Genomic DNA, 25,679 nt, shown 5'->3' with positions numbered 1-25,679 from the left:
ACCGATAGAATTTAATGAAATTAAAACTTTATGTATATCAGAACAAAATTAACAACAATTAAAAGGCAGATAGATGATGAATTGGGGAAATACTGATAACATTTACATAGTATTAGTATTCCTTTTTTTTAGGATTAGTATTCTTAACATACAAATAACTCAAAATCAATTAATATAAACATTACAAAAATCTGATGACAATATAGTCAATAAAACATATTTTTAAAAGATCAATTTCACCATAATGAAATGATAAATTAAAATAAAGCATAATCACTTTTCTCCTATCAGCTTGGTGAAGGTTTCAGGAAGCCTAGCATAACCATAAATGACTGATGGGAATTTAAGTTGTTACAGCATCTATAAAATGTCATTTGGCCATATAAAATAAATTATCTCATTTGTTTAAGATATATTTGCTGAGTGTTAATACAAGTCAGATACTCTGCTACAGACTGGGGAGACAATTCATGCAAAATCCCATCAAAAAGCTCATGATCTGGTGGGGGAAACAAGCATTAAATTGTTTTTACAAATAGCTGTAGTAATGTAGCACCAGTAAGAGATGACTGAAATAAGGAAATGGACTTGAGATCTATTTTGAATATAGATTCCATAGACCTTAATGTGCAGTATTTGCTTCAAGAACAAGTCTCTAACTTGAGCAAGTGACCAGTGAGTCACCTGGGTAGGCAGTGGCTCACTCATTAATAGAGGTCAAACCTCAGAGATGGATGGGTGGGGGAAGAGGAGGAAGACATTGGGTCTGAAGATGTTAGGTGTGTCATGCCTGGGAGACATTGAGGGTGAAGATGTGAAAAAGACAGGTCAGGAAAAAGATATGTATGGCCAATAGAAATTTTGAATTGTCAACATACAGTTTATATATATATATTTTTTTAAAGGATTTTATTTATTTATTCATGAGACACAGAGAGAGAGGCAGAGACATAGGCAGAGGGAGAAGCAGGCTCCATGCAGGGAGCCGGACGTGGGACTTGATCCTGGGACTCCAGGATCACACCCTGGGCTGAAGGTGGCGCTAAACCACTGAGCCACCCAGGCTGCCCACAGTTTATATTTAAAGCCAAGGGAGTAAATAAGATAGGCTAAAAAGAGAATAGAGAAAGAAAAGGATGTTGCTGGTGAAATTGCTGAATTATGGAGGAAAAAAAGTGTGGGTGCAACATTTCTGAGAAGTCAAAAAAATACAAGAATAAAAAGTGTCCTTGGGATTCTGCAACCTGGAGGTCATTGGTGTTTTAGTGAAAGAGTTTCAATCACTCTATTTCTAGGAATTTATTCAAAGGAAATAATTAAAGGAGCACAGAAAGCATTGGGTACAAAGATGTCACAGAATCATTTCTAATAGGAAACTATTAGAAATTATCTAAATGAATGAAAAGAAGTATTTAATTAAATTATGTTTCTTCTATAAGTAGAATACTGTTTAGCTATTCAAAATGGTTTTGAAGACTATTAAGTATACAGGGAAATTTTCATGACAAAATGTACAAATCAGACAAAATATATAGCATGATTTCAAATTTTGTGAAAATGCAAATGTAGAGTAACATAAAATATATTTGAAAGAAATATACCAGATTCATCTCTGTGTAAAGTTATTGATGATTCTATTTTCTTATTTTTTTAAGGTTTTCTCAATATTTCTACTGTGACTATGGGTTACTTTAATAGAGAAGAAACCATAAGTTATATACGTATTTTAATAAGATGCTAAAGATGCTACCCATGTACCTCTGAGCTCCCTAGAGTTTTTAGTGATACTAAAGTCAATTTTTACAATTCAAGCATAAGTTTCAAATGATGTGTCTGACCAGGCACCTGGATGGCTCAGTGCTTGAGCCTCTGCCTGTGGTTCAGGTCTTGGGATCAAGTCCTCACTGGGCTCTCTGCAGGAAGCCTGCTTCTCCCTCTGCCTAGGTCTCTGCCTCTCTTTCTGTGTCTCTCAAGAATAAATAAATAAAATCTTTTAAAAAATGATCCATCTGACCAATCCAAATGGTTTTTTTAGAATAACAAATGTGGCAAATATTGGTCCAAAATTTTTTCACATGCGTAAAAAATCCAAAAATAGCAAAATTAAATCCCACAAGTCAATAAATAGTATTCAGTAAGAGTTTACTGCACATATAACAGTTCCTGAGCTGCAAGTTTTCAAATTCAAAGACTGATATGAAACTCAGGGACATGAAGTCACCAAATGACTTACATAGTGAAAATGAGGAAGCTATTAACTCTTTACAATGATGGGTTATTACAACTCAAGTTTTTAGATGGCAGGGTATTGGTTAAAAGTGATCGTCTCATATAATTTTTAGGAAGATGACTTAAGTTCCTTTTATGATTGTCAGAGGCATTTACAAGTTAAGTTTAGCTTATGTTCATGAAATAAGCTAGTTTGCTTAAGGAGGCTAAATGGTTTTGTCTGCTTGAGAGGATTCTCAAGTCTGGTTTCCATTTTGTTTTTAATTTTAACACATAAAATAAGACTATGTTATAGGAAAGAGATGGGAGAGAATGAATGACCCAAGGGACAGTCAAGGAGAAATTCTAATGTTACATAACAAAAATTCAATTGAGTAAATTTGGAGATCAAGTTGGATTTATTCAATAATTCATGAATCAAGCAGCATCTCATCTAGCAATATAAAGGAACTCTACCAAGCTGTGGAAAAAGGAAGTTCTTTTAAATTGGAAAGGGTGCAGAAAAAGGAAGTTATTGGCAAATAACCGATTGTTTCAGACCAAGTCCCCTTTCTAAAGGGAATGGATGGGATCTATGGAATAGATTGTCTTACTAGTACTGACCAGGTAATTCCATGTTGACTGACTTAAGGTTATATTCCTTGGGATTTGAAACTGCAATTAGATTAGGTAAATCTTGATTTACTGACATGGGATTTAGCACAAGTAACTCTATTTTGGTCCTGCCATCTCTCCATTTAACATTCAAAAAAGAAATAATCTCTTAGGTTTCTTACAAATACCAAACCCTAAACTCAGGAAGGCCAGCCCCTTGCATGCCTTCAGAAGAGCTGCAGAAACAGAGTGAATGAGCAAGCCTCACATCTCAAGTCAAGACACTTCCATTTCTATTTCTCTAGCTAATTCAGCTTCTGAAACTGCTAACCGGTCAAAAAGCCAGAAACTCTCTACCAAGAGTTAAATTTCTATATCTCTCTTTCTAATGTGGTATAAATTAAACTAGCAAACATCAGAAAGAAAAGGATGATAATTGATCTAGGCTTCTGGCTTCAAAACTCAGTGTTCAAATCCACTGCCTATCAAAATGACACTTTAGGGAGGAGGCTAATACATTTAGATAATAGCTTCCAGCTAAAAAACAAAAGAGCAATAGAATAGATTTTGAAAGGGTCATTGAGTTTCTGGCCTGGAGCAAGTCACTTTGCTTTTCAAAAAAAAAAAAAAAAAAATCAGTTTTCTACAATGTCAACATGCTTTCAAAACAAGATTTGAAAAAAAAAAAAAGAGGAAGTTTGTAATAAAAGACAATACCTCCTTGCAAAAAAGGAAAAAAAAATGTATGGTAAAACAATTATAGAAAATAGACAAAATTTTCGTTACACAACCCCATCACACACACACACACACACACACACACACACACACACACCTGTCAAAGATAGATGCCTGCTTCTTCATTCTGGATTGAAAAAATATTGAAAACCTGGTGGCAAAAATTACTGCCAGTATACCAAGACAAAGTTTGAGATAAGAAAACCTAATATTTTGTTACAAACATCATACTTTGTTATTATTATTATTTTAGATTTTATTTATTCTTGAATAAATAAAAGACACAGAAAGAGAGGCAGAGACACAGGCAGAGGGAGAAACAGGCTCCTCCTAGGGAATCCAGTGTGGGACTTGATCCCAAGACCCCAGGACCAGGACCCAAGTGAAGGCAGACACTCAACCACTGAGCCACCCACGTACCTCCCAACACCTTTCTTTCTGAACACTTCATATGTACTTTTCTACCCAACCATATGCCCTCAAAAGTTCTCCAGCACTACTTATTAACATGGAAATCCCTTGGTTCTACTTCAATATACCTTAAACTAAGGTTATCCTTTGTTATCTGCTTTACTTGCTTCCAAAGAAATTCTGCATTGAAGCAAAGAACTTAAAAAAAAAAATCAAGTATAAGTTCATCTGTTTTGTAATAACTTCAATCATAAAGGCTAATAAGGAAAATCACTTTTTTAATGGAAAGCATACATTAGCACATTTAAGTTTGTAATGTTAGAATATCTTTCTTGGTAATCTTACCGCCTTTCTTATTAAAAACCTATCATTTTTTAGTTATATTTAACTTTCTGCCTCAATTCTTAAGAGACATTAAATGTCTATCTTTCATTTTGACAGACTTCCAACTTTCCAAAGTTTTCATCAAAGTGGACTGTTAGTAGAAGTTTTAAGATAATTTACTCAGCATTTCCTTCTACTCTTTATCTCCTTATTACTAATGACTCAGTGTCCAGTAGGTCTCTAAAATATATCTGCAAAGTATGATAAACCTCTCAACAGACAGAATTGCTTATTGTCTAAGTAATGGTTAATTTTGACCACAGTAATACAAGAACTTACCCGTGATTTTAAAAGATTTAGCCAACTTATTAAATCTAAAAGATTTTTTTCTGATTATTTAAAAGTTGATTGATACCTGAAACTTTAGTTTGATATCAAAGCAGAATATTTAATTTATTAGTTTTACTTGCTCCCTAAATCTAAGGACAGGTGCATACAAAGACCAACTAGACCAGGATTTCCAAACGCAAATGCCAGCCAGAGTCAAGAAGGTCAAGAATGTGAGAAAAGAAGAACTGCATTTCTCAGTAAGATGACAGGACCCACTAAGGAGGCCGCTACCTCTCAGCACTAGCCAACTTTTGCCAGGAGGGATCATGGACCAGATGAAACCAAGACTTTGGATTTACCAAGAAAAGCTAGGAACTCAAATTCATATATATTAGCTACTAATGATTAAGAAGAAAAATAAAAACTCTGAAGGTTAAACCAAACAAACTAAAAATGTTTGTGGCCCATGTCCAGCCACCATTTTGCTTCTCGTGGTGTAGAAATCCATACATGAAGTAACTTGGTGAAAAATTTTCTCACACTATGCCTGAAACTCCCACTGTACTTCCTCCTTTAGACTATAAATGATATAAAAGATATAAATGAGGGGCATCTGGGTGGTTCAGTCAGTTAAGCATCTGCCTTCGTCAGGCTCCCTGCTTAGTGGGGAGTCTGCTTCTCCCTCTCCCTCTACCCCTCTGCCCTGCTCTCTTTCTCTCTTGCTCTCAAATAAATAAATAAAATATTTTTTTTTTAAAAAAGACATAAATGATGGTTAAATGTAATTATGCTATCTGACAGGAAAAACATGAATAATAGCATTTATCATACTATCTTAGCTTGTAAAATCAGAAAAAAATTAACCTGAAACTAACAGAAATGAAACACAGAATCAATTAATCAACTGATAAATACAGTATAGAGGGAGAGTTGCTCATTTTTATTTTCATTGATCATGTTAAAATTAAACACTATGCAAAGCATTCAAACATTTAAGAATCATATTATTAAACCACCACCAAGTCTTGGCAACCAAGACGCAACAAGGAATCAAAGCAGAAGAGGAATTTTAATAGGTCAGCCCCTGGTGTTTTTTGCAAGCCAATTTGTTTATAGGTATTGGGTAGCAAACTAGAAAATTCTTACAGGACTCAAAAAGGGGCCAAATACTGAGATAAATATAAATTTCTTTTTTTTTTTTTTTTTGATAAATATAAATTTCATATCCCAAGTACCATGAGGTCAACCCCCTCCCCCCCAGTCTTCACTTCGATTACTTCTATTCTGCTTGCACTCCTTTGTTTTTTCTGATAAAGCACAAAATTCTCCTTTATTATGGCACTTACCATAAGCCGGCCTGTCCTATGGTTAATTGTCTTCACTTGAACAACTGGAGGGCAGGAAAAGGTTATGTAATTATCACTAACATACCGAGCAGAGTCCCTGATAGAAGACACTGGCTCGGCTCCATAAACTCTGACATGAATCAGAATAATGGTGGCATTTCCTAATGCTTACTGGTAGCTCCTTCTTCTTTAGCTATTCCCCACTAAACATCTGCTCTAGCTTCTTATCTGGCTCTGCTGCCAGCCTTATCAAGAATGGTCTCACTTCTCCCATCAGAATCTGCCATGAAGAAACTGTTTACAAAGTAGGCTTTTCATAATACTCTTACACTGGCTCTAATGTTGTGTTTTGGTATTGAAAATGGTCTTTTAAAAACTAGCTTATCCTTCACATTTTAGAAGTTATTCCTGATATAAAATTTTCCCAATCTCCTATAAAACCTAAAAACTATTAAAACAGTCCAGGATAGCCAATAATCTTCCTAAGGTTTTATGATGATAAAGGCTTGAGCTCTGTCACATTTCACCTCTAAATTTTCTAGTTTTGCAAATTCCTACCTCTTCATAACCATTATTTAACTCTCTCTTAGGACACGATTTGGTCCCTAACAGGTACTGACTCTTCTTTCTGGCAGCTCAAAGACACCTTCATCCATAGCAATAGACAAGTTTTAATTTCTTTTCTCTCTGCTAAAATAGCTGCTAAGAGAGATGACATTGCTGAAAAGTGAAACCAATTCTTCATTTGGCCAATAAATCCCTGTGCTTGAGAGGGCATCCTGAAAGCCTACCAGTGGCCTCGGGAGAGCACAGAATCTCATTGTGCTTGAAAAGAACCTTGACAGAAGAAGCACACAAGATGGGTGCTTGTTAAACTTTAGTGTGCATATGTGTATGTGTGTACATATGACTTACTTGGGGATCTGGGTAAATGCCCATTCTGACTCAGCAGATCCAAGTCTTGCATTTCTCACTTGCACCTGGGTGCTTCTGTCTGGACCACACATACCACTTTGAGTACCAAGCATCCAGACAGTGCTATGAACTCTTCCTCTGATGCTTTTTCCACTTTTCTTTCCTCCAAAGCACCCACCAAACACTGCAATAACCTGTCCAAGCTACCATCCATGAACTACCCCACCTCAGTTCCTTATTATCCTCTATCCATCCTCTGTATGATTCCTGTAGGGGCCTGCCCTCAGTAGGTCACAACATTGCAAGAGAAAGCTAGTCAACTAACTCACATGAAATATTAATAGCTGTTTTTTTTACCTATCCTTTATTTTACCAATCTCTAATTGATCTAGAGGCAGTGAGAGAAAGATTCTAGAGCTAGGATAGGGCCTTTTTCTGGACTCCTTAAATAGCAATCCATTGAAGCTACCTAAATTCACCTGTGTCAGCTGATTCACTTTTTTGCTTTTGTACTACACTGGGAATTTCCATTATTTGGCACCTCTCAAGTTCCTCTGCCTGGAGCAACTCTGATTCTCCTTATTTTCTCCTAACCCACAGGTTGTGATGCCATGACAGCTTACTCAGGAACTGAGACTGTTAGAGAGGTTGAAGAGTTTCTGAAATCCTATCAGACTTGGCAATATTACAGGGATAAATCAGACACAGAAGAATGTTCAACTTTTGGCTGAAATGAGAATGTCTTTATCTAAATTCCATTAAACCTGGCACCTCTCAGAGAGTTCTCCGACAGGAACAAAACTCAAACACAGTGTCTGCAAGCCTGCCAAGTTCCCCTTATCGGAATAACCTTCGATTTAGGGCTGGTCTATATCACTGACTTTAGAAAATTACCTGTCATTCCATTTTTGCTTCTTGTGTAATTTAGGTTTTGTTATTGTCAGGTTCAAGTATCATTTACAGCATAACATTAAAATTCCTTTATGGTCATTATTTTAACCTCCATAAACATACATGTCCATGAATGAGAAGGAGAAGAGATTTTAAAATTGAAAAATTTAAAGACTGCATGATTAACTGTTCTTACCAACACAGAAGAAAACCCAATTTTGGTTATATTTGTTCTTGAGAAATGTTTTGAAGCAGAGTTGAAGGTTGGGTCCTCCATGAGGACACTCCATCCATGGATGAAAGTGTCCTTCCTCTTTCATAGATTAACCATCAATAGACACAGGACACATCAAGTCAACAATAAATGAACCGTTTCACTAGGCAATGAAAAATAAGAGGATTACCAGAATGGGAATCAGAGAAAGTAGGATATTTGTATCAGGTTTCTTCCTTAATCCACTAGCGTGATTCTGATTAAAGCTCCTATATTTGCCTCTTTAAACAAAGATTATCTTAATTATCCTAATGAGTTTTTTCAACAATTATTTAGAAAAGCATTGCCTCACTTTCCCAATTAAGTAAACAAAAATAGGATGTGATTTTACAACATGGGCAGGATGAACTCAGCCCCATCCCAAGGTCAGCAGAGCAGGGCACTGACAGGCACTTCTCCTGAACTCCTAAAGGCGCATGAACTGTTTCCTACATTTCCAGTTCTGGAACTCCCCAATTCTTTCTCCTTGAGCACAGAAAAGTTGAGACTAAAAACGTCAGTGTAAAATGGCATACGCTGGGCAAGGTAGAGTGATGTGAGGAACCTCCTATACTTCTGAGTACGTCTAAAGCTGACCAGCCTTAAAAGCTGGGATGTTCAATCTCACAAAATCCTGGTTACCTATGTGACTGAATTATCAAGAAAACTCCCAGCTGGCTTCAAGGCTCTGGCTTGGAAGGAATAAGCAAGAAATCATTAGTTATGGAGCACACACAGCAAGCATGTGCTGGGAAGTTATATAAATCCAACTAGCTCTCTAAATCTCAGATTTAGAGCGAGAATCCTGGGATGACCTCTTAGCTTCCCACCAGCAGCCTCTGTGGGGTATGAAAAAAAAGAAGCAGTGAAACTAAGGCAAGTTAGAAATCCACTGTGATGGATTCCTCAGTGACCTTGGAGGATGAAGAGAGGGCTCTCGGGTGAAAGCCCTGGAAGCCTGCAGCTGTGGTGACTGCCTAGCAGTTGTGAAACATAATCCCAGAGTCAGGAGCAGCATCTAACAAGCATGAGCTGCTTGCAGGTTCCATATGTCATCCTTAATAAATGCATGTTAGGTGTCTATCATGTGCAGGGTTCCGGTCAGACAGAAGGAGAGATAAGTATAGCAAGGTCCTTGCCCTGTTATCCTCTTGTTTACTTTATCTATAAACACCACTCAACCCCTTGGCCCCCAAGAAACTCTTAGTGAGCATCTGTTGAAAAGGCATATAGCCCAGAACTGAGAATGGGAACATTTCAATTTCAATAGATTAAAGGACAAGAGCCAACAGATCCACTTATAAATTAAAAAAAAAAAAAAAGTTGGAAGAAAGAATTGTAGACAGAAGTTGGCTTAGTGAGTCTGGAAATTAATCAAGTTACCATCAGTATTATCTGGATTTCAAAGACATGGCATTTTCAGAAATTGCCTTCTCTTAATTATAGAATGTCTAAGTTTTCCTTCCTGAAAATTACCAATTCATGGAATAAAATATGTTATATATACAATATATGGAGATGTATTTCTCCTCTATTCTGAACTCACATGAAATCTGGTCTGTTCTGTTTGAAAACACACTTAACAAAACGCAGTTTTACAAATATCACCAAGACTTGATTATTTTATATCACTTCTTCAGGAAGTAGGCCTAAGGTAAAATGACAGAAATATGCTTTACTCTTCACTCAGCAAAGACCATTATATGCCTAAGGCAAGCAATTATTTGCCAGACTAAACTATTAAAATATTTTATGACTCAGAACCGATTGTCAACAGTATAATGCAAATATTTTAGGAAGCTTGATTACATAAGACTAGCTCATGAATGAGAAGTTCAAAGTATATTTATTTAATAAATATGATAAATATGTATGTTGATCAATAAAATATTAGGGTAGGTTTGGTTTTTTAAGGCATTTCCATTGCAAAACAGAAAAATAGCTATTGCCGTTATAGTGAATTTTGCTGTTCAATGTCCTCTACATTAGTAAAGTAGAACATTACCCAAATATATAGAAAGCCATACCCTAGAATAGATAAAGACAAGGGTCAGCAAACATTTTCTGTTAGAAGCCAAATAGTAAATATTTTAGATTTCATAGGCCATAGAGTCCCTGTGGCAACTACCCACCTCTGCAGGTGCAACACAAAAGCAGCCACACATAATATATAGAATGAATGTAGCTGTAAGCCAATAAAACTTTATTAACTAAACAAATGACAGGCCAGATGTGATCAATAGACCATAGTTTGCTAACTCCTGAGTAAAGACAAACCCCAGTATAAAAATTGAATCCCACAATGTTGTCAAGATTTACCTAATCATTTTAGCATTTGAAGTTTACTCCAACTGCATTTTCAAATTACACTAACCTTGTATTTTCACAAATAGGTAGGGAACAAAAAATTCTGATTAAGCATTAGGTCAACAGTTTTTTAACTAATATCCATTAAACAAGAATACAAAACATAATATTATGCTATTAGATTATGTAGACAACTGCATGAAAAGTGAATAATATTCTGCCGAAATATCATAATCATGACATATTTCAGGATCCTAAAATAGGCTGAAATGTAACATAAACAATTTTCATTATATAATATTGCTAAAATATAATTTCAAAAAGGCAAATTGTGGCTCTCAAGCAAATATAGAATGAACACGTTAGAAGATTTTATTTAACTCATTATTTAATGAGAAAGCCAGTAAGATGGCAAAACTAATCCAAAGAGCATTTGAAAAGGTGTATGTAGGTAATTTAATAAGAAAATGTTAGGATAAGATTACTGAGTTAGATTTAAAACTGGTTAATGACCAACAGCAGAGGTTATCTGTCCCACTGGACAGAAATTATTTGCATATCTACCTGACAAAAATCTGCAAGTTAAACTTTGTCCAACAGAACTGTGAAAGGCTCAGTCAGTAGAAGCCCATCACTGCATGGAAAGAACACCCCATAACCTCCTTTACCTGTTTGGAAGTTTCACAAAATTTTCCTGACAATATTGGAGATTAGCCTATATCTTCTCTGCATCTATGAAACATCCCGAAATGTATTAAATACATTCTAAGTCTTACCTTATTGTCTTATATTTTTTCCCCATTAAGAAAACAGAGTTAGAAAATAGGTGACCTTCTCTGCATCATAGCACTATGAAGACTCAAAAAATTAATGACAACAAACAGCCTTCTCCCAAGTTGCTCTGCACACCCATGTCCTTGGGCTTTACTGTTCTGAGAGTCTATTTACACAGCCAACGGTGGACAGCTGAATGGATGATGGGATATTAGCCCCATGGAATAACTGCAGCTGTTGCCGTCATGTTGTAGAAATATTTATTGGCATGAAAATATGTTCACAATACATTCACAGGTGAAAAAAATAAGCTACTAAATGGTGCAGATAGGCATTTCTTTCTGTATGTACATTTTCTCAGTTTTCTGCATTACTTTTAGTTTAAAAGTTTATAGTTTTTAAAGTTTAAGATTCTCTCCCCATTCCTGTCATGTAAGTTGTGCTTAATAACGTCCTTGCAAAAAGTCCTCTATGGAATGGTGGGAAAAAGGTAACTTTGCAGTGGAGAAACTTGATAAACATGACCTCCGCCAGGTGGTCAAGGTCAGTATCAACAGTGATAACCCATGTTGGTGGTATGTACCCTTGTCAAGATGTGATGAAATGGCACTTAATCTATGTGGTCTTCCCCTCCAAAACCCATAGCCCTGGTCTAATCACGAGAAAAATGTCAGACTAATCTGAATTAAGGGATATTCTAAAAAATGCCTGAATTAAACTACTCAAAACTATCATGGTTATCAAAAACAATAAAAGTCTGAGAAACCGTCACATCTGAGAGGACCTAAAGGAGACATGATGGCTGAATTTAATATAGTATCCTGGAACAAACAAAAGGACATTAGGGGCATCTGGCTGGCTCAGTCAGAGGGGTATATGACTATTGATTTTGGGGTTGTGAGTTCAAGTCCCACATGAGAGGTAGAGATTACTTAAATAAATAAAAAAAAATTTAAATCTAAAACTTTTAAAATTTAAAAGTTTATTTTTTTTTAGATTTAAGAATCTCTATTTTTTGCATCATTATTTTTTCACTCAAATTTCTTTAAAATTTTTCATTCTATTTCATTTTATTTCCATAAGATATTTTAAGAAAGGGAGGCATATTCTGTAAATTTATGTATTTTCAAAGCTGCCTTCTCAAGTCTCAAATTCTCTTTTTCTCAGAAAAAGAATGCTTTTATATGTGTCACACCACAATATTTTAAATCTTTACTTAAACATTCCCTTTAAGAGAATTTTCCATGAAAAATTATAATTTTGTTGGTTTTCTTTTAAGATTTTATTTATTTCTTTATTTGAGAGGGAGAGTGTGTGTCTGTGTGTGTGTATAAGAGAAAGCATGAGCAGGGGTAGATGGAGAGGGAGAAGCAGGCTCTCTACAAAGCAGGGATTATTGGTGTGGGGCTCCATCCCAGGATCCCAGGATCATGACCCGGGCAGAAGGTAGACATTTAACTGACTAAGCTGCACATCCCAAGAAGTGTAACTTTGATATAATGAGATTTAGAATTCTTCATAAGGCTCACATGGTTGATTTCTTATCACATCAACTATCTTCTGTAATAATATTTTCCTTTATGAATATCACTCTGATAACCTAAGTTTAATCAATGCAGCTTTATTGGTAAGGTAAGAAATGAAAATATGAAATGCAGGTTTTGCTTTATAAACATTCCAGTACAGTTTAATGTGACAGAGGAGTCAAAAAGCAAGAAGTCAGAATTGATTTGTCTCAAACTTCACTCCCTATTTATTGAGAAGTCAAATTATTTATGTGCTAATTTATTTTAAGCATAAATAATATGATATATGTGTAATTTAACTTTAATCTATATCTCCACAGTGGCTTATTAGTGTTTGGAAAAACCCTCCATTCAGAAATCTACATAACAGAGGAGTCCACTTCAAATGCCATCTTTGAAATCAATATCAGAATTTCGTTAATTAAATATATCTGGAAAACAATTTTCATGGGTGAAATAAAAGATGTTCAATGGTATTTTACCTGATTATATAGACTGCACCACCTTTGAATGAAGTAGGTATAAAGTCGGGAAGCCCAACACTCTAAGCCTACTGCTGCATTGGGTTCTGGGTCCTCCCCATTCCCCAGGTGACCTTGTCGCCTGACTGCCCCAGAACACTGGTTGGTCCACTAGACCAGAGGATCATTGTTTGTGTCCATGTCAGTAGTATTTAAAATACTATTTTAAAGTAAAAACTAACATTTGTCAATCACCTACTGTATGTCTGACACTGTTCTAAGCCTCATACATCTAGATACTCATTTGGTCTCTCTAAATCCTCTAAAATATGCAAAGCTATATATTGCAAAAAAAGAAACAGAGGCACAGAGAGGTTATTTGACTTGTTGAAGTCTCATTACCAGTAAGTGATGTGAAGGAAAGAAGCTCTCCTAACTCACTGAACTTTATTATGTCCTCTATTCTAAAAATTAGAAAGTCCAATAATAATATCTTTAAAATGTTGACTCCCTTGATTATACCAGGGTGATATGAAAGCTCCAAGGTCACACTCTCCTCTGTTCTTCTGAAGCAACACTTGAATCCCTTTTATTTCAAATGGTTTGTTTATGGTGATACCCCTTTGTTTTAAAATGTTTGTCTAAATCTCTTTTACAAATGTGTATTTGACCTTTTTTATTGGATCTCCTAAATTTGTGAAAGGAATACTTTGCTTTTATTTATTTTTTTAAAGATTTTTTTTTTTAAGATTTTATTTATTTATTCATGAGAATACACAGAGAGGAGAGAGAGAGAGAGAGGCAAAGACACAGGCAGAGGGAGAAGCAGGCTCCATGTAGGGAGCCCGACGTGGGACTCGATCCCAGGTCTCCAGGATCACTCCCTGGGCTGCCGGCGGCGCTAAACTGCTGAGCCACCGGGGCTGCCCAATATTTTGCTTTTAAAGTGCTATGTTGAAAATGATTGTGTGATAATCCATGGACTCTGGTCAAAATGATTGAGCCATCATTTTAGCCTCTAAAGTGACAAATATCAAATAAATTTCCACATTGCACTTTGGTGTAGTCTTGGCCTGACCTGGCATAATAGACCCTGACAAAGAAGAGATTGGCTACAGGAAAAAAAATCTCATGAAAAAAAATCTCACTGAAAAGATCTCGTGAAAAAAAATATCACTTCCAAAAACCTTCCTTGAGCAGTTTTCACTTCAAAAGGCTTTCATCATTTCAAGTAGGAATCATACTGAGCCCATCTTCTGTGTTTGCTTGTTCTATCTTCTATTCCTTCCCACCACTTAACATATTTTCTGTAAATATTTTACAAATCATTTTTTCTAGGTAGCCTATTTTCATAAATAGGCAAGACCTACTTAAAAAAAAAAGATTTATTTTAGAGAGAGAGAACATGAGTGGCAGAGGAGATGGAAGGAGGGAGAGGGAGAGAAAGAATCCCAAGCAGACTTCTTCCCAATGTGGAGTTTGATTGCATGACCTTGAGATCATCACCTGAGCCAAAACCAAGAATCAGATACTTAACTGACTGAACCACACAATTGCCCCCCAAAAGACCCACTTTTTATGGGCATTCTCTGTCCAACAGTCAGAAAAGTGCAGCCCCAGCCTTGCACAATTATTTTTAACCAAATGGCCAAATGGACTCCATTCTGAATAATTGGTATACTAGAGATGACCCAAAGTATTCCCTTGATGACTTCTAGGACCATCAATGACATGAATCACCTAAGAGAAAACAGTTTGTTTTTTTTTTCCTAATAGAAAAATTTCATCCAAAAAAAAAAGGAAAGAAAAGAAAAGAAAAATTTCATCCTGGCCAGATAAGGTCTGGTATCTATGGGAAGAAGAAGCATACAAAAGAAAACCAAATTTTAGTTGACTCCTCAGATGCTGGAGTCTGGAAAGCTTAATGAGTACAGAGAGACAAGAGACAGAGTGAGATACAGAGAGACAGAGCTAGAGAGAGAAGTTGGGGATAACCTTGTAAATCTATTAAAAGCCCCTATTCTCCATCCTTTATGGGGAGGCTCAGGTCCTCCCACCAGACTATGGGAGGAAACACCTAACTGTGAAACACCTGGTATTGATGAAGAGTATCCAATAACCTCAATAACCTTATACTTTGTTCCTAGACTGATGAACCACCCATGCAGTGAGCCCCTACCAGCTTCCAGATTTCCTTCTTCAGAGATGCCAGGAAAGTTTCTATACAATTAGTTCAACATAAGATTAAATATTCAAAACATTATTATTGAAGTTCCTAAGCCCTGAGGAGGTCACATCTTAGAAACAATAGCCAGTAGTGGCTACTCTGCTTCAGAGTGCATGGAACAAAGATCGATCCCTAGGAAAAGTTTATCTTTCAGAAACCAAATCCTTTGCTGTCCATTCCTTAACTTTATCTTTTAAATAATAGGAAGTAGATCAAAACAACCATTCTCCTAAAGTAAGCCTGAATTGCAAAGGACTGTGAGATAAAAAGATTATTAGTCCAGCAGGAAACAGTGAGTACATGTTGATATCCAAACAAGTTTAATTGTAAGCAACTCTGCTTCAGGTTGCAATGTAATTTCTCTTTTATAGATAGATACAATTAGGTGTTGTCCCTAAAAATACATACATACATACATACATGCATGCATGCATACTTGCTTGGATAGTTACAAATATAAATTTACTGAATTACAGATGATGTTAAGAATTTTTTAAAGAATCTTAAGAACTGCCTTTTTGGGAAGCAGTACTCAAATACATTTACCTTATAAAATTTCTATTTTTAAATGTATGTATATGGTTAAAAAGTATAAAATATGTTGAATCTATATTAGAAAATTTTGATGACTTCTGCACAGCAAAAGAAACAGTCAACAAAACTAAAAGACAACCTACAGAATGGGAGAAGATATTTGCAAATGACCTATCAGATAAAGAGCTAGCATCCGAGATCTATAAAGAACTTATTAAACTCAACAGCAAAGAAACAAACAATCCAATTATGAAATGGGCAAAAGACATGAATAGAAATTTCACCAAAGACATAGACATGGCCAACAAGCACATGAGAAAATGCTCCGTATCACTTGCCATCAGGGAAATACAAATCAAAACTACAACGAGATACCACCTCACACCAGTGAGAATGGCGACAATTAACAAGACAGGAAAAAACAAATGTTGGAGAGGATGTGGAGAAAGGGGAACCCTCTAGCACTGTTGGTGGGGATGTGAACTGGGGCAGCCTCTCTGGAAAACTGTGTGGAGGTTCTTCAAAGAGTTAAAAATAGAACTACCCTATGACCCAGCAACTGCACTGCTGGGGATTTACCCCAAAGATACAGATGCACTGAAAAACCGAGACACCTGCACCCCAATGTTTAAAGCAGCAATGTCCACAATAGCCAAACTGTGGAAGGAGCCTGGGTGTCCATCAAAAGATGAATGGATAAAGAAGATGTGGTCTATGTACACAATGGAATATTCCTCAGCCATTAGAAACGACAAATACCCACCATTTGCTTCAACATGGGTGGAACTGGAGGATATTATGCTGAGTGAAGTAAGTCAGTTGGAGAAGGACAAACATTATATGGTCTCATTCATTTGGGGAATATAAAAAACAGAGGGAATAAAGGGGAAAGGAGAGAAAATGAATGGGAAATATCAGAGAGGGTAATGGAACATGAGAGACTCCTAACTCTGGGAAACGAATAAGGGGTAGTGGAAGGGGAGGTGGGTGAGTCGATGGGGTGACTGGGTGAAGGGCACTGAGGGGGGCACTTGACGGGATGAGCACCTGGTGTTTTACTATATGTTGGCAAATCTAACTCCAATAAAAAAAATATACAAAAAAAAAAAAGAAATTTTTGATGAAATATAACAGTTGATTTTTTTAGCCAGAAACACAACTAGTTGATTTTTTATTTTTGTATTTATTTATTTATTTATTTATTTTTTTTAAAGATTTTATTTATTTATTCATGATAGTCACAGAGAGAGAGAGAGAGAGGCAGAGACAGGCAGAGGGAGAAGCAGGCTCCATGCACCGGGAGCCCGACGTGGGACTCGATCCCGGGTCTCCAGGATCGCGCCCTGGGCCAAAGGCAGGCGCCAAACCGCTGCGCCACCCAGGGATCCCACTAGTTGATTTTTTAACCAGATGAAATATAACAATTAATTTCTTTTTAAGATTTTATTTATTTATTCATGATAGACATAGAGAGAGAGAGAGGCAGAGACACAGGCAGAGGGAGAAGCAGGCTCCATGCGGAGAGACCGACGTGAGACTCGATCCGGGGACTCCAGGATCACACCCTGGGCCAAAGGCAGGCGCTGAACCGCTGAGCCACCCAGGGACCCCCAACAATTAATTTTCAAGCCAGATTTCATACCCATAAAGTGAGTGTATGAAAACTTAAAAAAAATAAAATAATCTAAAGCGCAGAAAGAAAAAGTTATCTTTGGTTTGGTAAAGACCAGCAACAAGCCAGTAATTGATGACAGGCTTGTGCCTGAGGCTAGTCTCTGAAAGTAAATAAACAGAGGCAGGAAGGGAGAAAAGATGCCAGTTTATAATCTGCAAACAGCAAAGGCTTCAGCCCTCCAGAACTGGAGAAGGGGGTGTGACCTAATTACCTCCCTCTTTATTCATATTTTGTCTCATTTTTATTTCTCAAACATTCATGGCAAGTTTGAGGGTGTTTTTGTTGTTGCCGTTGTTGCTGCTGCCCTTTTAAACACCTCTGTTAGGAAGAACTTAGCCAATATAAGGAAAAAAGGCCAAAGGATGGCTCAGTCCTTTCATAGTTGTCCTGGAACATTGGTTAACAAGCCAGCTGCCTATGGGATTATACTTTTTGTTTGCCTTACTATTTACCATTGATTAAAGTTCAGACTCTGTGAAGTTAGGCATTAACTTGTAGAAGATTGATAAGCTGCAAGTGTTTTTGATCTGGCAGAGATGTAAATAATTTCTACCCCATAGAAAATACACCCCCAAAAGATTAAAGCTCTATTTTCCCATTGGGCACCTAATTAATACTCTTATTTCAGCATTCTTTTTTGAATCCTCCTCGGATCCAACTTTGCCATCCTGCTGGTTCCCTTTTTAAGGAGTTAAACATATCTTTGACTCACTTTACATTTGCATGAGAATTTTGTTTTTAACTATGTAAGTATTATATTTTGACATCTTTAAATCTAAAATTCCCATTTTAGAAAATATTGTATAATAAAAATGAAATTCTATTGGTTTACATAAGTTTTAAGAAATACAATTTTATATTGTACTCTATAGTTACAAGAGCAATTACTATAAAGTACGAAATTGGAAATCTTGGGCATGGTATATTTGTTCCATTTTAAGAATTTGAATTTCTGCACTATAACTAAAGAGCTAACATTTTATGTAAAACATGATATTTCTTTCATTTGAAATGAATTGTAACTGAAATGTGCTGCAGTTGTAAACCTGCATGTTTTTTATGAATACCATTCTAACAAGACCCAGATGATCTGAAAATTATATGAATCCACAGAAAAGTTTCCATTTGAATTTCTTGAGCATAAAATCTGCCACGTTTTCCAATTATTTTTTAAATCGATTGCATTTTATTTTTATATACTCTTGATGTTTTTCTAACATTCTTAGTTGGATTTTAGAAGTCTGAATTCATAAGTCCTAAGAGGATATCTCTTTGTATCTACCTAAAGGCTTCTGAAAAATAGTTGTGTTTATTAGACCTGTTATTAAACTAAGGACATCAATAATATATATGAAGAGGTTTTGACACATTATTTTGACCCATCATGACCCATATGTAGAAGCCTATATATCCATGTTTTTTGTTCTTTGATAAACGTTAAGAGTTGTAACATAGGAATTATTGCCTTGATATTCCTGAAGCAAAATTAAAGACTTTGATGGCTGGGGTGCCTGGATGGCTCAGTCAATTGAGGGCAGACCACCTGGCTCTCTGTTTGGGGTCAGGTCATGATCTCTGGGTGGTGGGATGGAGCTCCAAGGCAGGCTCTAAGTTCAGCAGGGGGTCTGATTGAGATAACTTCCCCATCCCCCCAACTCCCCACCCTACTTACTCTTGAGCTCTTTCAAATAAAAAAATAAAATCTTGGGGGAGGGGCAAGATGGCGGCAGAGCAGGGTCCCCAAGTCACCTGTCCTCAACAAATTACCTAGAAAACCATCCAATCATCCTGAAAATGTACGAATTCGGCCTGAGATTTAAAGAGAGACCAGCTGGAACGCTCCAGTGAGAAGAGTTCGCGCTTCCATCAAGGTAGGAAGACGGGGAAAAAGAAATAAAGGAACAAAAGGCCTCCAAGGGGGAGGGGTCCGCGAGGAGCCGGGCTGAGGCCGGGGCGAGTGTCCCCAGGAAGGGAGCCCCGTCCCGGAGGAGCAGGAGCTGCACCGACCTTCCCCGCGGAAAGGGGCTCCCCGGGAATTGGAGCAGGATCCCCAGAAAGGCGGGGACGCCCTCGGGCTCCCTGGGACAGTAACAGAGGAACTGCGCCCCGGAGAGTGCGCCGAGCTCCCTAAGGGCTGCAGCGCTCGGCGGGGCCCGGAGCAGCTCGGAGGGGCTCGGGCGGCGGCTCCGCGGAGGGGGCTGCGCGGCTCCGGGAACAGCTCGGCGGCGGCGGCTCGGGCGGAGGAAGAAGCTCCGCGGAGGGGGCGGCGCGGCTCCGGGAACAGCTCGGAGGGGCTCGGGCGGCGGCTCCGCGGAGGGGGCTGCGCGGCTCCGGGAACAGCTCGGCGGCGGCGGCTCGCGCAGAGGAAGAAGCTCCGCGGAGGGGCGGCGCGGCCCCGGGAACAGCTCGGAGGGGCTCGGGCGGCGGCTCCGCGGAGGGGGCTGCGGGGCGGGAGCGCGAATCCAACAGCGCAGGCCCCGGAGCACAGGGCGCCGGGACACAGCCCAGGATCCGGCCTCCCCCGGGACAGGCAGAGGCCGGGAGGGCCCAGGACAGCAAGGACGCTCCTGCCTGGAACTGAGCAGATCAGCGGCCCCGCCCCGGAGCCCCCAGGCCCTGCAGACGGAGAGCCCCGGAGCTACTGCGGGGGCTGACTCCAGGGTCCCAGAGCTGCCCCCGCCACTGTGGCTTCCTCCCGGGGCCTCACGGGGTGAACAACCCCCACCGAGCCCTGCACCAGGCAGGGGCAGAGCAGCTCCCCCAAGTGCTAACACCTGAGAATCAGCACAGCAGGCCCCTCCCCCAGAAGACCAGCGACACGGACCAGTTCCAAGGGAAGTCAAGGGACTTAAACTACACAGAATCGGAAGATACTCCCCCGTGTTTTTTGTTTTTGTTTTTGTTTTTGGTTTTTTTGTGGGTTTTGTTTTGTTTTGTTTTGTGCTTTTTTTTTCTTTCTTTCTTCTTGATTTCTGATTGCTTCCCCCACCCCACCCCACCCCTTTTTTTTCTTTTTTCTCCTTTCTTTCTTTTTCTTTCTTTTTCTTCTTTTTCCCTTTTTTTTCTTCTTTCTCTTTTTTCTTTTTCTCTTTTCTTTCCTTCTCTCTCTTTTTCTCCTTTTCCCAATACAACTTGTTTTTGGCCACTCTGCACTGAGCAAAATGACTAGAAGGAAAACCTCACATCAAAAAAAAGAATCAGAAACATCCCTCTCTCCCACAGAGTTGCAAAATATGGATTACAATTCAATGTCAGAAAGCCAATTCAGAAGCACTATTTTACAGCTACTGGTGGCTCTAGAAAAAACCATAAAGGACTCAAGAGACTTCATGACTGCAGAATTTAGATCCAATCAGACAGAAATTAAAAATCAATTAAATGAGATGCAATCCAAGCTAGAAGTCCTAACGACGAGGGTTAACGAGGTAGAAGAACGAGTGAGTGACATAGAAGACAAGTTGATGGCAAAGAGGGAAACTGAGGAAAAAAGAGACAAGCAATTAAAAGACCATGAGGATAGGTTAAGGGAAATAAATGACAGCCTGAGGAAGAAAAACCTACATTTAATTGGGGTTCCTGAGGGCGCCGAAAGGGCCAGAGGGCCAGAAAATGTATTTGAACAAATCCTAGCTGAAAACTTTCCGAATCTGGGAAGGGAAACAGGCATTCAGATCCAGGAAATAGAGAGATCCCCCCCTAAAATCAACAAAAACCGTTCAACACCTCGACATTTAATAGTGAAGCTTGCAAATTCCAAAGATAAGGAGAAGATCCTTAAAGCAGCAAGAGAAAAAAAGTCCCTGACTTTTATGGGGAGGAATATTAGGGTAACAGCAGACCTCTCCACAGAGACCTGGCAGGCCAGAAAGGGCTGGCAGGATATATTCAGGGTCCTAAATGAAAAGAACATGCAACCAAGAATACTTTATCCAGCAAGGCTTTCATTCAAAATGGAAGGAGAGATAAAGAGCTTCCAAGACAGGCAGCAACTGAAAGAATATGTAACCTCCAAACCAGCTCTGCAAGAAATTTTAAGGGGGACTCTTAAAATTCCCCTTTAAGAAGAAGTTCAGTGGAACAATCCACAAAAACAAGGACTGAATAGATATGATGACACTAAACTCATATCTATCAATAGTAACTCTGAACCTGAACGGGCTTAATGACCCCATCAAAAGGCACAGGGTTTCAGACTGGATAAAAAAGCAGGACCCATCTATTTGCTGTCTACAAGAGACTCATTTTAGACAGAAGGACACCTACAACCTGAAAATAAAAGGTTGGAGAACCATTTACCATTCAAATGGTCCTCAAAAGAAAGCAGGGGTTGCCATCCTTATATCAGATAAATTAAAATTTACCCCGAAGACTATAGTGAGAGATGAAGAGGGACACTATCTCATACTCAAAGGATCTATCCAACAAGAGGACTTAACAATCCTCAATATATATGCCCCGAATGTGGGAGCTGCCAAATTTTTAAACCAATTAATAACCAAACTCAAGAAATACCTTGATAATAATACACTTATACTTGGTGACTTCAATCTAGCTCTTTCTACCCTGGATAGGTCTTCTAAGCACAACATCTCCAAAGAAACGAGAGCTTTAAATGATACACTGGACCAGATGGATTTCACAGATATCTACAGAACTTTACATCCAAACTCAACTGAATACACATTCTTCTCAAGTGCACATGGAACTTTCTCCAGAATAGACCACATACTGGGTCACAAATCGGGTCTGAACCGATACCAAAAGATCGGGATAGTCCCCTGTATATTCTCAGACCATAATGCCTTGAAATTAGAACTTAATCACAACAAGAAGTTTGGAAGGACCACAAACACGTGGAGGTTAAGGACCATCCTGCTAAAAGATGAAAAGGTCAACCAGGAAATTAAGGAAGAATTAAAAAGATTCATGGAAACTAATGAGAATGAAGATACAACCGTTCAAAATCTTTGGGATGCAGCAAAAGCAGTCCTGAGGGGGAAATACATCGCAATACAAGCATCCATTCAAAAACTGGAAAGATCTCAAATTCAAAAGCTCACCTTACACATAAAGGAACTAGAGAAAAAGCAACAAATAGACCCCACCCCCAGCAGAAGAAGACAGTTAATTAAAATTCGAGCAGAACTCAATGATATCGAGACCAAAAGAACTGTGGAACAGATCAACAGAACCAGGAGTTGGTTCTTTGAAAGAATTAATAAGATAGATAAACCATTAGCCAACCTTATTAAAAAGAAGAGAGAGAAGACTCAAATTAATAAAATCATGAATGAGAAAGGAGAGATCACTACCAACACCAAGGAAATACAAACGATTTAAAAACATATTATGAACAGCTGTACGCCAATAAATTAGGAAATCTAGAAGAAATGGACGCATTCCTGGAAAGCCACAAACTACCAAAACTGGAGCAGGAAGAAATAGAAAACCTGAACAGGCCAATAACCAGGGAGGAAATTGAAGCAGTCATCAAAAACCTCCCAAGACACAAGAGTCCAGGGCCAGATGGCTTCCCAGGGGAATTCTATCAAACGTTTAAAGAAGAAATCATACCTATTCTACTAAAGCTGTTTGGAAAGATAGAAAGAGATGGAGTACTTCCAAATTCTTTCTATGAGGCCAGCATCACCTTAATTCCGAAACCAGACAAAGACCCCACCAAAAAGGAGAATTACAGACCAATATCCATGATGAACATGGATGCAAAAATTCTCAACAAGATACTAGCCAATAGGATCCAACAACACATTAAGAAAATTATTCACCATGACCAAGTAGGATTTATCCCTGGGACACAAGGCTGGTTCAACACTCGTAAAACCATCAATGTGATTCATCATATCAGCAAGAGAAAAACCAAGAACCATATGATACTCTCATTAGATGCAGAGAAAGCATTTGACAAAATACAGCATCCATTCCTGATCAAAACCCTTCGGAGTGTTGGGATAGAGGGAACTTTCCTCGACATCTTAAAAGCCATCTACGAAAAGCCCACAGCAAATATCATTCTCAATGGGGAAGCACTGGGAGCCTTTCCCCTAAGATCAGGAACAAGACAGGGATGTCCACTCTCACCACTGCTGTTCAACATAGTTCTGGAAGTCCTCGCCTCAGCAATCAGACAACAAAAAGACATTAAAGGCATTCAAATTGGCAAAGAAGAAGTCAAACTCTCCCTCTTCGCCGATGACATGATACTCTACATAGAAAACCCAAAAGCCTCCACCCCAAGATTGCTAGAACTCATACAGCAATTTGGTAGCGTGGCAGGATACAAAAATCAATGCCCAGAAATCAATGGCATTTCTATACACTAACAATGAGACTGAAGAAAGAGAAATTAAGGAGTCAATCCCATTTACAATTACACCCAAAAGCATAAGATACCTAGGAATAAACCTAACCAAAGAGGTAAAAGATCTATACCCTAAAAACTATAGAACACTTCTGAAAGAAATTGAGGAAGACACAAAGAGATGGAAAAATATTCCATGCTCATGGATTGGCAGAATTAATATTGTAAAAATGTCAATGTTACCCAGGGCAATTTATACGTTTAATGCAATCCTTATCAAAATACCATGGACTTTCTTCAGAGAGTTAGAACAAATTATTTTAAGATTTGTGTGGAATCAGAAAAGACCCCGAATAGCCAGGGGAATTTTAAAAAAGAAAACCATAGCTGGGGGCATCACAATGCCAGATTTCAGGTTGTACTACAAAGCTGTGGTCATCAAGACAGTGTGGTACTGGCACAAAAACAGACACATAGATCAATGGAACAGAATAGAGAACCCAGAAGGGGACCCTGAAATGTACGGTCATCTAATATTCGATAAAGGAGGAAAGACTATCCATTGGAAGAAAGACAGTCTCTTCAATAAATGGTGCTGGGAAAATTGGACATCCACATGCAGAAGAATGAAACTGGACCACTCTCTTTCACCATACACAAAGATAAACTCAAAATGGATGAGAGATCTAAACGTGAGACAAGATTCCATTAAAATCCTAGAGGAGAACACAGGCAACTCCCTTTTTGAACTTGGCCACAGTAATTTCTTGCAAGATGCATCCACAAAGGCAATAGAAGCAAAAGCAAAAATGAACTATTGGGACTTCATCAAGATAAGAAGCTTTTGCACAGCAAAGGATACAGTCAACAAAACTCAAAGACAACCTACAGAATGGGAGAAGATATTTGCAAACGACATATCAGATAAAGGGCTAGTTTCCAAAATCTATAAAGAACTTATTAAACTCAACACCAAAGAAACAAACAATCCAATCATGAAATGGGCAAAAGACATGAAGAGAAATCTCACAGAGGAAGACATGGACATGGCCAACATGCACATGAGAAAATGCTCTGCATCACTTGCCATCAGGGAAATACAAATCAAAACCACAATGAGATACCACCTCACACCAGTGAGAATGGGGAAAATTAACAAGGCAGGAATTCACAAATGTTGGAGAGGATGCGGAGAAAAGGGAACCCTCTTACACTGTTGGTGGGAATGTGAACTGGTGCAGCCACTCTGGAAAACTGTGTGGAGGTTCCTCAAAGAGTTAAAAATAGACCTGCCCTACGACCCAGCAATTGCACTGTTGGGGATTTACCCCAAAGATTCAGATGCAATGAAACGTCGGGACACCTGCACCCCGATGTTTCTATCAGCAATGGCCACAATAGCCAAACTGTGGAAGGAGCCTCGGTGTCCATCGAAAGATGAATGGATAAAGAAGATGTGGTTTATGTATACAATGGAATATTACTCAGCAATTGGAAACGACAAATACCCACCATTTGCTTCAATGTGGATGGACCTGGAGGGTATTATGCTGAGTGAAGTAAGTCAATCGGAGAAGGACAAACAGTGTATGTTCTCATTCATTTGGGGAATATAAATAATAGTGAAAGGGAATATAAAGGAAGGGAAAAGAAATGTTGGGAAATATCAGGAAGGGAGACAGAACATAAAGACTCCTAACTCGGGGAAACGAACTAGGGGTGGTGGAAGGGGAGGAGGGCGGGGTGAATGGGTGACGAGCACTGAGGTGGACACTTGACGGGATGAGCACTGGGTGTTTTTCTGTATGTTGGTAAATTGAACACC

This window comes from Vulpes lagopus, chromosome 19, assembly GCF_018345385.1.
Source record: "Vulpes lagopus strain Blue_001 chromosome 19, ASM1834538v1, whole genome shotgun sequence".
In the NCBI taxonomy this organism is placed as follows: domain Eukaryota; kingdom Metazoa; phylum Chordata; class Mammalia; order Carnivora; family Canidae; genus Vulpes; species Vulpes lagopus.
Note: the sequence above shows the minus strand (reverse complement) of the source record.